Source organism: Littorina saxatilis, linkage group LG3, assembly GCF_037325665.1.
Source record: "Littorina saxatilis isolate snail1 linkage group LG3, US_GU_Lsax_2.0, whole genome shotgun sequence".
NCBI classification, from domain to species: domain Eukaryota; kingdom Metazoa; phylum Mollusca; class Gastropoda; order Littorinimorpha; family Littorinidae; genus Littorina; species Littorina saxatilis.
In genome coordinates, this window is record NC_090247.1 from 26554377 (window position 1) to 26565993 (window position 11617).

Consider the following 11617-nt stretch of genomic DNA (forward strand, 5'->3'; position numbering starts at 1 on the left):
TCAATGCTTTAGCAATAACGATACAACATTTCCTTCAATTTTGAGCAATCGTTTGGTCTGTACATTTTATCAAAGTGTGTACGTATCGAAATTTAATTTCACAAAGTCGTTAAAATCACAAGACATGGCATTCAGATGCTCCCAAAAGTTCAGCAATGTGTGTAACCGCCCTGGCTGTTCTGGCACTCGACGCAGCGAGTCCTCATAGAGTTGACCAGGGTGGTGAAGATCCTCTGTGGAAGCGCCTGCAGCATCTGGTAGAGGTGCTGGACATCCCTGGGAGGGGGGTGGTTGCTCCTCACTTTGCAATCCAACTCATCCCACAGGTTCTCAATCGGGTTGACATCGGGACTGCATGCTGGCCACTTCATTCTGTTGACTCCAGACTGCTGCAGGAAGTCGTTGACCACCCGTGCCCTGTGGGGGCGAGCGTTGTCATCCTGGTAGACAGCCTGCGGTCCCATCTGCTGCAGTGTAGGCACAGCCAGCGGTCGAAGGATCTCATCCCGGTATCGGAGGCCAGTCAGGTTACCCTGTACATGAAACAAGGGTGTTCTGTGGTGAAGGCTGAAGGCCCCCCAGACCATTACAGAACCTCCACCAAAGGCCACCTTTTCTTGGACAGTGGCGTCAATGTAGCGTTCCCCTTGGCGCCTCCAGACCCTCAGTTGGTCGTCGTTGTGGTTCAGGGTGAAGCGTGATTCATCACTGAACAGGACCTGGGACCATTGCTGACGTGTCCACCTCACGTGACGTCTGCAGAAGGCGCGGCGTGCTGCCCTATAGGCTGGAGTTAAGCGTGGCCGTACAGCTGGGCGACGAGAACGGAGGTTAAACCCATGAAGGCGATTCCGTATGGTCTGCTGGCTGATGTTGGTGTTAGTAGCCACCCTCAGCTGCCTTCGAATAATGCTGGAAGAGGCTGTTCTTGTTTGCAAGGCTAGTCGTTCAATGAGACGATCTTCACGTGGAATTGTCTTCTTTGGTCACCCAGGTCTGCGTCTTTCCTGGACCCTCCCAGTGGCTGGGAAACGTTGAACCAGTCTGACAATGACAGAGATGGACACGTGAAGTCGCCTGGCCACTTCTCGCTTGGGGACACCATCTTGGAACCATGCAACAGCTCGTCCCCTCTCAAATTCGTTCAATTTTCGTCGGGGAGGCATTGTCAGATAATGCCTAATACTGGTGGTATGTCTTCTCAAAAAGCCAAGCAAGTGACAGCATCTCACACATACACAGCAGTGCTTGCACGTGCATAATGGTTTTTCCATGTGGCTTGTGCAATGTGTTCGGGCTGAACGGTCCAAAACAAGGTCCTTTTTCGCAAGTTTCCGCTTTTTCTTTTGCTACCAAACTCAGTAGTAGAGAATCCCGTGCAATTTTCCAACTAACACAACATCGCCCACTTACAGCTGAACAAGAATTCATAACAATTTGGTTTGACTGAGAAATAAATAACAGCAGCGAACTGATTTTATTGACCACCTGTTTTCTCATAGTGATCCTTAACTTTTTGTGAGTAGTGTAATTTCAAATAACACCAACTCAATATAATTCATTCCAAATAATTCCAATTATTTCCAAATAAATCTAATTTGTTTTAAATAAATCTATTTAATTCCAAATAATTCCAAATAAATCCAAATAATTCCAAATAAATCTAATTAATTCCAAATAATTCCACAATAAATCCTAATCATTCCAAATGATTACAAATGATCCTAATTAATTATAAGTAAATTCAATTTATTACAATTATTTGCAAATCATTCTTACAAAATCCTAATATTTCCAAATGATTCCAAATAATTCCAAATACATCCACTTAATTCCAAATAATTCCAATTAATTTCAAATAATTCACAATAATTCCAATTTATTCCCAACCATTCCAAATATTTGCTATTAATTCCCATTAATTCCAAATAAATCCAATTAAATCCAAATAATTATAAATAATTCCATTTAATTCCACTTAAATAAAAAGAATGTTAACTAATTCCACTTTATTACAGTTATTTCAATTAATTACAAATAATGTTAAATAATTACACTTAATGACACTTATTCCCACTTACTGAAAATTATTTCCAGGCAATTCCAATACATTCCACCGAATTCCACTTATTTCCAATTAAATATACTTAATTCCAATTATTTACAATTAAGTATAATTAATTCCAAATAAGTCCACATAATTCCAATTACTTACAATTAATTGCACTTAGTTCCACTTCATTACACTTAATTACATTTAATTCCAGAATATTCCACTCAATTACATTTACTTCCACATACTTTCAATGATTTTAATTAAATTCTATTTAATTCCACTTATTATAATTATATCCACTTCATTAACCGTAAATACAATTAATTACACTTAATTACACTTATTTACATTTATTTTCCTACACTTAATAACACTTAATTACATTTAATTCCACTTAATTCCACTTAATTCCACTTAATTCCACTTAATTCCACTGAATTCCAATTAATTCTACTTCATTACACTTTAGTTCACTTTTTTACACTTAACTCGAATTAATTGTAATTAATTCCACTTCATTCCACCTGATTCCAGTTAAATACACTTAATTCCAATTTATTTACACTTAATTACACTTAATTACACTTCATTCCAATTAATTACAAATAATGACACTTAATTACATTTACTTACACTTCGTTACACGCTTAAATACACTTAATTCCAATTACTTACAATTAATTACAAATAATGACACTTAATTAAACTTATAATTACCTTTCAGTACACTTAATTACAATTAATTAAAATTAATTACACTTAATTACACTTAATTACACTTAAGTACACTTAATTACACTTAGTTACAGTTTATTACACTTTATTACAACTAGGGTTAGGGTTAGGGTTAGGGTTCGGTTTAGGGTTAGGTTTTATGTTGCAACTGTTATACTTTGCTGTGCTCCTCGAACTTTTACAAAAAAAATTGGCGGTAAAAAGAATAAAGGCAAGCACATTAAAACTGTTCACTTTAATGTGTTCGGAAGCTCGTGTGGATGCTTTACACAAAACAATTTCACATAAAAAACCTTAATTTGAAAGTTACAGCCATTCTGTTCTAAAAATACCACCAAAAATGTCTAATAAAATCATAACTAATTCCATGATCCCTTTTTGGAGGTGTGTGCGCATATTGTTAATTAATCGCCTTGGGGCAACCAACACTTCTGCAGTCTCCCAACATCTTCAAAGTAGGCTTTTACCTCGTCATAATGTCAATCTCAAAATTCACATTTTCTTCCAAGAACTAAAAATCTTTATTATCACTTTTCTCCAATTGTATTACTTTTATTTTATAGCCATCATAGTCACAGACTAGATGCATCAAACAGATTTTAAAAAGACCCAAAACTTAATTTTTTATGAATATTTTACACCCTTTTCACTTGGCGTACCAAACAAAAAACTCTAAAAAAATTCACAACTAATTGCATGTTCGCTTTTTGAGGGTGTGTACATATTGTTAATTACTCGCCTTGATGTAACCGCCACTACTGCAGTCTCCAACAGCTTCAAACTAGGCTTTTCCCTCTTCATAATGTCAATCTCCAAAATCACACATTCTCTTCTAAGAACAAAAAATCTTCATTTTTCACTTTTCTAAACTTTTCTTACTTTCAGAGCTTAGCCAAAATAGTCACAGACTAGATGCATCAAACAAGTTTTAAAAAGATCAAAAACTCAATTTGTTATGAATATTTTACACCTTTTTCTCTTGGTGTACCTAACCAAAAAGGCTAAAAAATCATAACTAATTCCATGTTCACTTTTTGGGGGTAGGCGCAGATTGTTAATGACTCGCCTTGAGGTAACCAACACTACTGCTGTCTAAAACAGCTTCAAACTAGGCGTTTACCTCTTCATAATGTCAACCTGCAAAATCACTAATTCTCTTCCAAGAACAAAAATTTTTCATTTTTCACTTTTCTCAACTTTTATTACTTTCAGTGCTTACCAATAATAGTCACAGACTAGATGCATCAAACAGATTTCAAAAAGACCCAAAACTCAATTTGTTATGAATATTTTACACCTTTTTCTCTTGGCGTACCTAACCAAAAAGGCTAAAAAATCATAACTAATTCCATGTTCACTTTTTGGGGGTAGGCGCAGATTGTTAATGACTTGCCTTGAGGTAACAAACACTTCAGTAGTCTGAAACATCATCAAACCAGGCTTTTACCTCTTCAAAATGTCAACCTGCAAAATCACTCATTCTCTTTCTAGAACAAAAAATCTTCATTTTTCACTTTTCTCAAATTTTCTAGCTTTCAGTGTATACCCATCATGCTCACAGACTAGATGCATCAAACAGATTTCAAAAATAACCAAACCTGGATTTCTTATGAATTGCAATAACACTCATTATCTTCCAACAAAAAAAAATCTTCATTTTTCACTTTTCTCAAATTATCTAACTTTGTGTGCATAACCATCATGCTCACAAACTATATGCATCCATCAAAAACATAAACACATAAAATACTGATTGTTTGAACAATATTTAACACCTTAGGGTTAGGGTTAGGGTTAGGGTTAGGGTTAGGGTTGACAACAATCACTTTGTGTTGGTGATAAGTGTTCACTATAGAAATTCAAGTACAATATTAATAAGATATATAATTAGCCAAAAAGGTATAAGTTAGGGATCAGGATTAGGGAATAGGATTAGAATAAGGCATAAGGAATAATCATCAGGATTAGGGAATACGATTACCGTAAGGCATGAGGGTTAGCCAATACATTAGGGTTAGCAATAAAATTAGGGTTAAGGTTAGCTTTATGAATAAGGATTAGGAATAACACTAACTCTTAGGATTAGGGTAAAAATCAGAGATTATTCATTAAGGTTAGGAATAAACGTTAGGGATAAAAGATTAGGGTGTTCAAAGCATAAGGATTAGGGCAAAGATTAGGGTTCCTGTTTCTGTTAGCCATAAGGATTAGCATGAGGAATAAGGAAATAGGGTGAGGATTAGGGTTAGGGATAAGGGTTAGGGATAAGAGATTAGGGTGAGAATTAGGGTTAGGGATAAGGGTTAGGGATAAGGGATTAGGGTGAGAATTACGGTTAGGAGTAAGAAGTAGGGTTATGGATAAGGATTTGGGTCAGGGATAAGGATTTGGGTCAGGGATAAGGATTTGGGTCAGGGATAAGGGTTAGGCACAAGAGATTAGGGTTAGGATTAGGGTTAGGGTTCGGGTTCGGGATAAGGATTAGGGTCAAGGTTAGTGTTAAAAATAAGGATTAGGGATAAGGGATAAAATAATAGCATGAGGATTAGGGTTAGGGTGAGGATTAGGGTTAGGGTGAGGATTAGTATAAGGGATAAAAGAATAGGTTGAGGATTAGTGTTAGGGATAAGGGAATAGGGTAGGATTAGGGTGAGGGATAAGGGAATATGAATAAGGATTAGGTATAAGGTTAGGGTTAGGGTTAGGGTTAGGGTTGCAGATAAGGATTAGGGATAAGGGAATAGGGTGAGAATAAGGGATAAGAAAATAGGGTAAGGCTTCAGGATAAGAGAATAGGCTGAAGATTAGTGTTAGGGATAAGGGATAAGGGAATAGGGTTAGGGATAAGGATTAGGGTTAGGGATAAGGATTAGGGTTAGGGATAAGAATTACGGTTAGAGATAAGGGTTAGGGATTAGGGCTAGGGATAAGAATTAGGGTTAGGGATTAGGGCTAGGGATAAGGGAATAGGGATAATGGAATAGGGTTAGGGATAAGGATTATTGATAAGGGAATAGGGTGATAATTAGGGTTAGGAATAATGGAATAGGGTTAGGGATAATGGAATAGGGTAAGGATTAGTGTTAGGGATAAGGATTAGGGTTAGGGATAAGGATTAGGGTGACGATTAGGGTTAGGGTTAGGGATAAGGATTAGGGATAAGGGAATAGGGTGAGGCATAGGCATTAGGGTTAGGGTTAGGGATAAGAGAATAGGGTGAGGATTAGGGTTAGGGATACGAAAATAGGGTAAGGGTAAGGGTTAGGGTTAGGGTTAGGGTTGCAGATAAGGGTTAGGGATAATGGAATTAGGGTGAGAATTAGGGATAAGAAAATAGGGTAAGGCTTCAGGATAAGGGAATAGGCTTAGGGTTAGTGTTAGGGATAAGGGATTAGGGTAAAGGATAAGGGAATAGGGTTAGGGATAAGGATTAGGGTTAGAGATAAAGATTAGGGTTAGGGAAAAGAATTAGGGTTAGAGATAAACATTAGGGTTAGGGTTAGGGTTAGGGTTAGCGATAAGGATTAGGTTTAGGGATAAGGATTAGGGATAAGGATTAGGGTTAGGGTTAGGGTTAGGGATAATGGAATAGGGTTAGGGATAAGGATTATTGATAAGAGAATAGGATGATAATTACGTTAGGAATAATGGAATAGGGTTAGGAATAATGGAATAGGTCAGGATTAGTGTTAGGGATAAGGATTAGGGTTAGGGATAAGGATTAGGGTTAGGGATAAGGATTAGGGTGACGATTAGGGTTAGGGTTAGGGTTAGGGTTAGGGTTAGGGTTAGGGTTAGGGTTAGGGATAAGGATTAGGGTTAGGGATAAGGATTAGGGTTAGGGATTAGGATTAGGGATAAGGGAATAGGGTGAGGATTAGGGTTAGGGATAAGGATGAAGGATAAGGGAATAGGGTGAGGATTAGGGTTAGGAATAAGGGATTAGGGTTAGGGATTAGGGTAAGGACCCTACTGTACAAATCAAGAAATAGGTAAAAAAATGAAAAAAATAATAAAATTGCCAAAAATTAGTAAAAAGACAACAGAATAACCAAGTTGAAGCAAAAATGAAATTGTATTATTTTAAATAAAAAAATGTAAGCACAAAAAGTTTAAAGAAAAAGGAATACAAGTTTTTCACTAAACTTGACTGACTTGACCTACTTCTTTTACTCACTTTACTTACTGACTTGAAGTAGTTGATCTCTGTGCTTGACCTAGTTACCAGATTGCCTTACTTGACTAACTTATTTGACCTATATTTTGACTTATTTCACCCATTTAAGTAACTTGACCTACTTACTTGAATGATTTGACTAATTTGACCCAAAAACTTCACCTACTTATTTGACTGACTGACTGACTGACTGACTGACTGACTGACTGATTGACTGATTTGACCTATTGAGTTCACAAACCTACTTGACGTATTTACTTGACTAACTAAGCTAATCAAAAAAATTGACCGAATGACTTAAGTAAATCTGATCAAAACTGACCTATTTACAGACTGAGCTACTGACTGACCTACTTACAGACTCATTCAATGACCTACTTAAGGCTGACCTACTTACAGACTTTGGTGCCACCCAGTCACCCAGCAAGCCACCCAATAAGGCAGCCAGCCAATAAGGCAGCCAACCAAATAGCCAGCCAACCAATTAGCCAGCTAACCAGCCAATTACCCATCCAACCAATTAGCCAACCAGCTAGCCAACCAACCAGTCGGCGAACCAACCAACCAACCAACCAACCAACCTACCAACCAACCAACCAACCAACCAACCAACCAACCAACCAACCAACCAACCAACCAACCAACCAACCAACCAACCAACCAACCAACCAACCAAATGTCTTACTTAGTGATTTACTGAGTAGTGACTTACTGACTTACTTACGTAGTTACTGACTTACTGATTACTTACTTATTACTTACTGATTGCTTACTTACTGATTACTTACTTACATACTTACTTACTTACTTAGTAATGACTTACCTACTTACTTACTTACTTACTTACTTACTTACTTACTTACTTACTTACTTACTGACTTAGTAACTAACTAACTAACCTACTTAACTGACCTACTTAATGACCCAATTCATTGCTTATTTACTTGTATTACGTTGTTTGGTAGCTACTAATTGACTCTTTAAAATGTTTAGTAATTGCACGAAGTTTTATTCTTAAATGGTTTTATTCTGATTTGGTGTGATTTGCAAATCGTACTATATCAACCCCCCGGGCCGCAGGCCTTGGATACAGTGATTGAAAAAAAAGCGATGTTCTCAAATGGTTCAATTCTTATTTGGTCTGACTCTGAAGTGTTACAGGTATACTTCTCCCCCTGGCCGCAGGCCTAGGATTAAAAAAAAAAGAAAAAAAAAAAATTATTAAGGGGAGATAATGACGTGTTCTTTGCACAGTTTTTGCTGACAGGAGTTGCTCCCCTTTGACCGTTGGCTGCATTTTATTGACTGTTTTGTCTCATTTTTGTAAATGTTTTTATTTTCTTTAGGGGAGATAATTACGTGTTCTTAGCACTGTTTTTGCTGACAGGAGTTGCTCCCCTTTGACCGTTGGCTGCATTTTATTGACTGTTTTGTCCCATTTTTGTTAATGTTTTTATTTCCTTTAGGGGAGATAATTACGTGTTCTTAGCACTGTTTTTGCTGACAGGAGTTGCTCCCCTTTGACCGTTGGCTGCATTTTATTGACTGTTTTGTCCCATTTTTGTAAATGTTTTTATTTCCTTTAGGGGAGATAATTACGTGTTCTTAGCACTGTTTTTGCTGACAGGAGTTGCTCCCCTTTGACCGTTGGCTGCATTTTATTGACTGTTTTGTCCCATTTTTGTAAATGTTTTTATTTCTTTTAGGGGAGATAATTACGTGTTCCTAGCACTGTTTTTGCTGACAGGAGTTGCTTCCCTTTGATCGTTGGCTGCATTTTATTGATTGTTTTGTTCCATTTTTGTAAATGTTTTATTTTCTTTAGGGGAGATAATTACGTGTTCTTAGCACTGTTTTTGCTGACAGGAGTTGCTCCCCTTTGACAGTTTTGCCTCTTTTTACTTTTACTTTTAAATTATGGGAGCTAATTACGGTTTTTTTTGGGACAGATTTTTTGACAGGAGTTGCTTCCCTTGGACCATTTCTTTCAGCCAGCCAGCCAGCCAGCCAGCCAGCCAGCCAGCCAGCCAGCCAGCCAGCCCATTTCTTTCAGCCAGCCAACCAGCCAGCCAGACCATTTCTTTCAGCCAGCCAGCCAACCAGCCCATTTCTTTCAGCCAGCCAACCAGATCATTTCTTTCAGCCAGCCAGCCTAGCCAGCCAGCCAGCCAGCCAGCCAACCAGATCATTTCTTTCAGCCAGCCAGCCAGCCAGCCAGCCAGCCAGCCAGCCAGCCAGCCAGCCAGCCCTTTTCGTTCTTTCAGCCAGCCAACCAGCCAGCCAACCAACCAGCCCATTTCAGCCAACCAGACCATTTCTTTCAGCCAGCCAGCCAGCCAGCCAGCCAGCCAGCCAGCCTGCCCATTTCTTTCAGCCAGCCAGCCAGCCAGCCAGCCAGCCAGCCCTTTTCGTTCTTTCAGCCAGCCAACCAGCCAGCCAACCAACCAGCCCATTTCAGCCAACCAGACCATTTCTTTCAGCCAGCCAGCCAGCCAGCCAGCCAACCAGCCAGCCCAACCAGCCCATATCTTTCAGCCAACCATCCAGCCAACCATCCAGCCAGCCTGCCCATTTCTGCCAGCCAACCAGCCAGCCAGCCAGCCAGCCAACCAGACCATTTTGTTCAACCAACCAGCCAGCCCATTCCGTTATTTCAGCCAGCCAACCAGCCAACCAGCCATCCAGCCTGCCCATTTCGTTCAGCCAGCCAGCCAGCCATTTCACGTAGTATATGACATTGACCTTTTTGTTCTCAAATGGGGCAACTATTCTCAAATGGGGCAAAAATTCCGGAATGGGCTTTGTGATTCTCAAATGGGGCAAAAATTCCGGAATGGGCTTTTTATTCTGAAATGGGGCAAACATTCCGGAATAAGCTTTGTTATTCTCAAATGGAGCAAAATTTCCGAAATGGGCTTTGTTATTCTCAAATGGAGCAAAAATTCCGGAATGGGCTTTGTTATTCTCAAATGGAGCAAAAATTCCGGAATGGGACTTTATTATTCCGGAATGGGTCACGTATTCTTAAATAGTAATATTCTCAAATGGGGCAAGCAACAATTCCGGAATGGGACTTTATTATTCCGGAATGGGTCACGTATTCTTAAATAGTAATATTCTCAAATGGGGCAAGCAACAATTCCGGAATGGGACTTTATTATTCCGGAATCGGGCATTTACGTATTTCATATTCTCAAATGGTACAAATATTTTTACGGCTACAACAGGTGCTCTATTTTTGCAGGGCAGAAAAATCCCGGAAAACCCCTGCGAGGGTCGTTAATATCTGCAAAAGATACACAAAACATGACCCGCCCAATCGCCAATCTGCAAATAATGTTTTTCACGTCATTTTACACTATTTTGGGTTGCATAGTCGTGGTTGCCTCCCTTGCCAAACCCAGTCGGAGTTGCTTCCCTTGGACCCTTAGCATCACAATGCCGCCATTTTCTGTCTGCATCTTCCCGCCGATGTTTTGGCCCATATTTACGGCGTTTTCTTCTTCTTTTCGCTTTTTTTGCCCTTCTTATCATGGTAAGCACTGACATTACTCATTTATGCTTCCATTCATTACATTTTACACTCTTTGTTGGGCTTATTTTACCCGTTTTCAAACATTTTTAGCCTCTTTCCAAAAACTGTTTTTCATGGGAGCTAATTACGTTTCTTCACACTTTTGCTGCCAACAGGAGTTGCTCCTCTTAGACCGTTAGCTTCATTTTGCTCGCTCTTTTACCGCATTTGAACTATTTTATGTAAGGGAGCTAATTTACTTCTTTTTTTTACAGGTTTTTTGACAGGAGTTGCTTCCCTTGGACCACTATCATAACTTTTTTCATAGATTTCTGCAATGACAAGGTTATTATTTTTTTCTTTTTTTTCTTTGTGTGTTTGTTTGTTTGTTTGTTTGTAGGTCAAGGTATTTTAAGTAGGCCAAGGCTTTAGATTTAAGTAGGCCAAGGCTGTTTTGATTTAAGTATGTCAGGGTTCTTTTTACAAGTAGATCATGTTTTTATATTTAGTCAAGTTTTGACTAAATATTTTAACATCGAGGGGGAATCGAAACGAGGGTCGTGGTGTATGTGCGTGTGTGTGTGTGTGTGTGCGTGTGTGTGTGTGTGTGTGTGTGTCTGTGTGTGTGTGTAGAGCGATTCAGACTAAACTACTGGACCGATCTTTATGAAATTTGACATGAGAGTTCCTGGGTATGAAATCCCCGAATGTTTTTTTCACTTTTTTGATAAATGTCTTTCATGACGTCATATCCGGCTTTTCGTGAAAGTTGAGGCGGCACTGTCACGCCCTCATTTTTCAACCAAATTGGTTCAAATTTTAATCAAGTAATCTTCGACGAAGCCCGGACTTCGGTATTGCATTTCAGCTTGGTGGCTTAAAAATTATTTAATGACTTTGGTCATTAAAAATCTGAAAATTGTAAAAAAAAATAAAAATTTATAAAACGATCCAAATTTACGTTTATCTTATTCTCCATCATTTGCTGATTCCAAAAACATATAAATATGTTATATTCGGATTAAAAACAAGCTCTGAAAATTAAATATATAAAAATTATTATCAAAATCAAATTGTCCAAATCAATTTAAAAACACTTTCATCTTATTCCTTGTCGGTTCCTGATTCCAAAAAC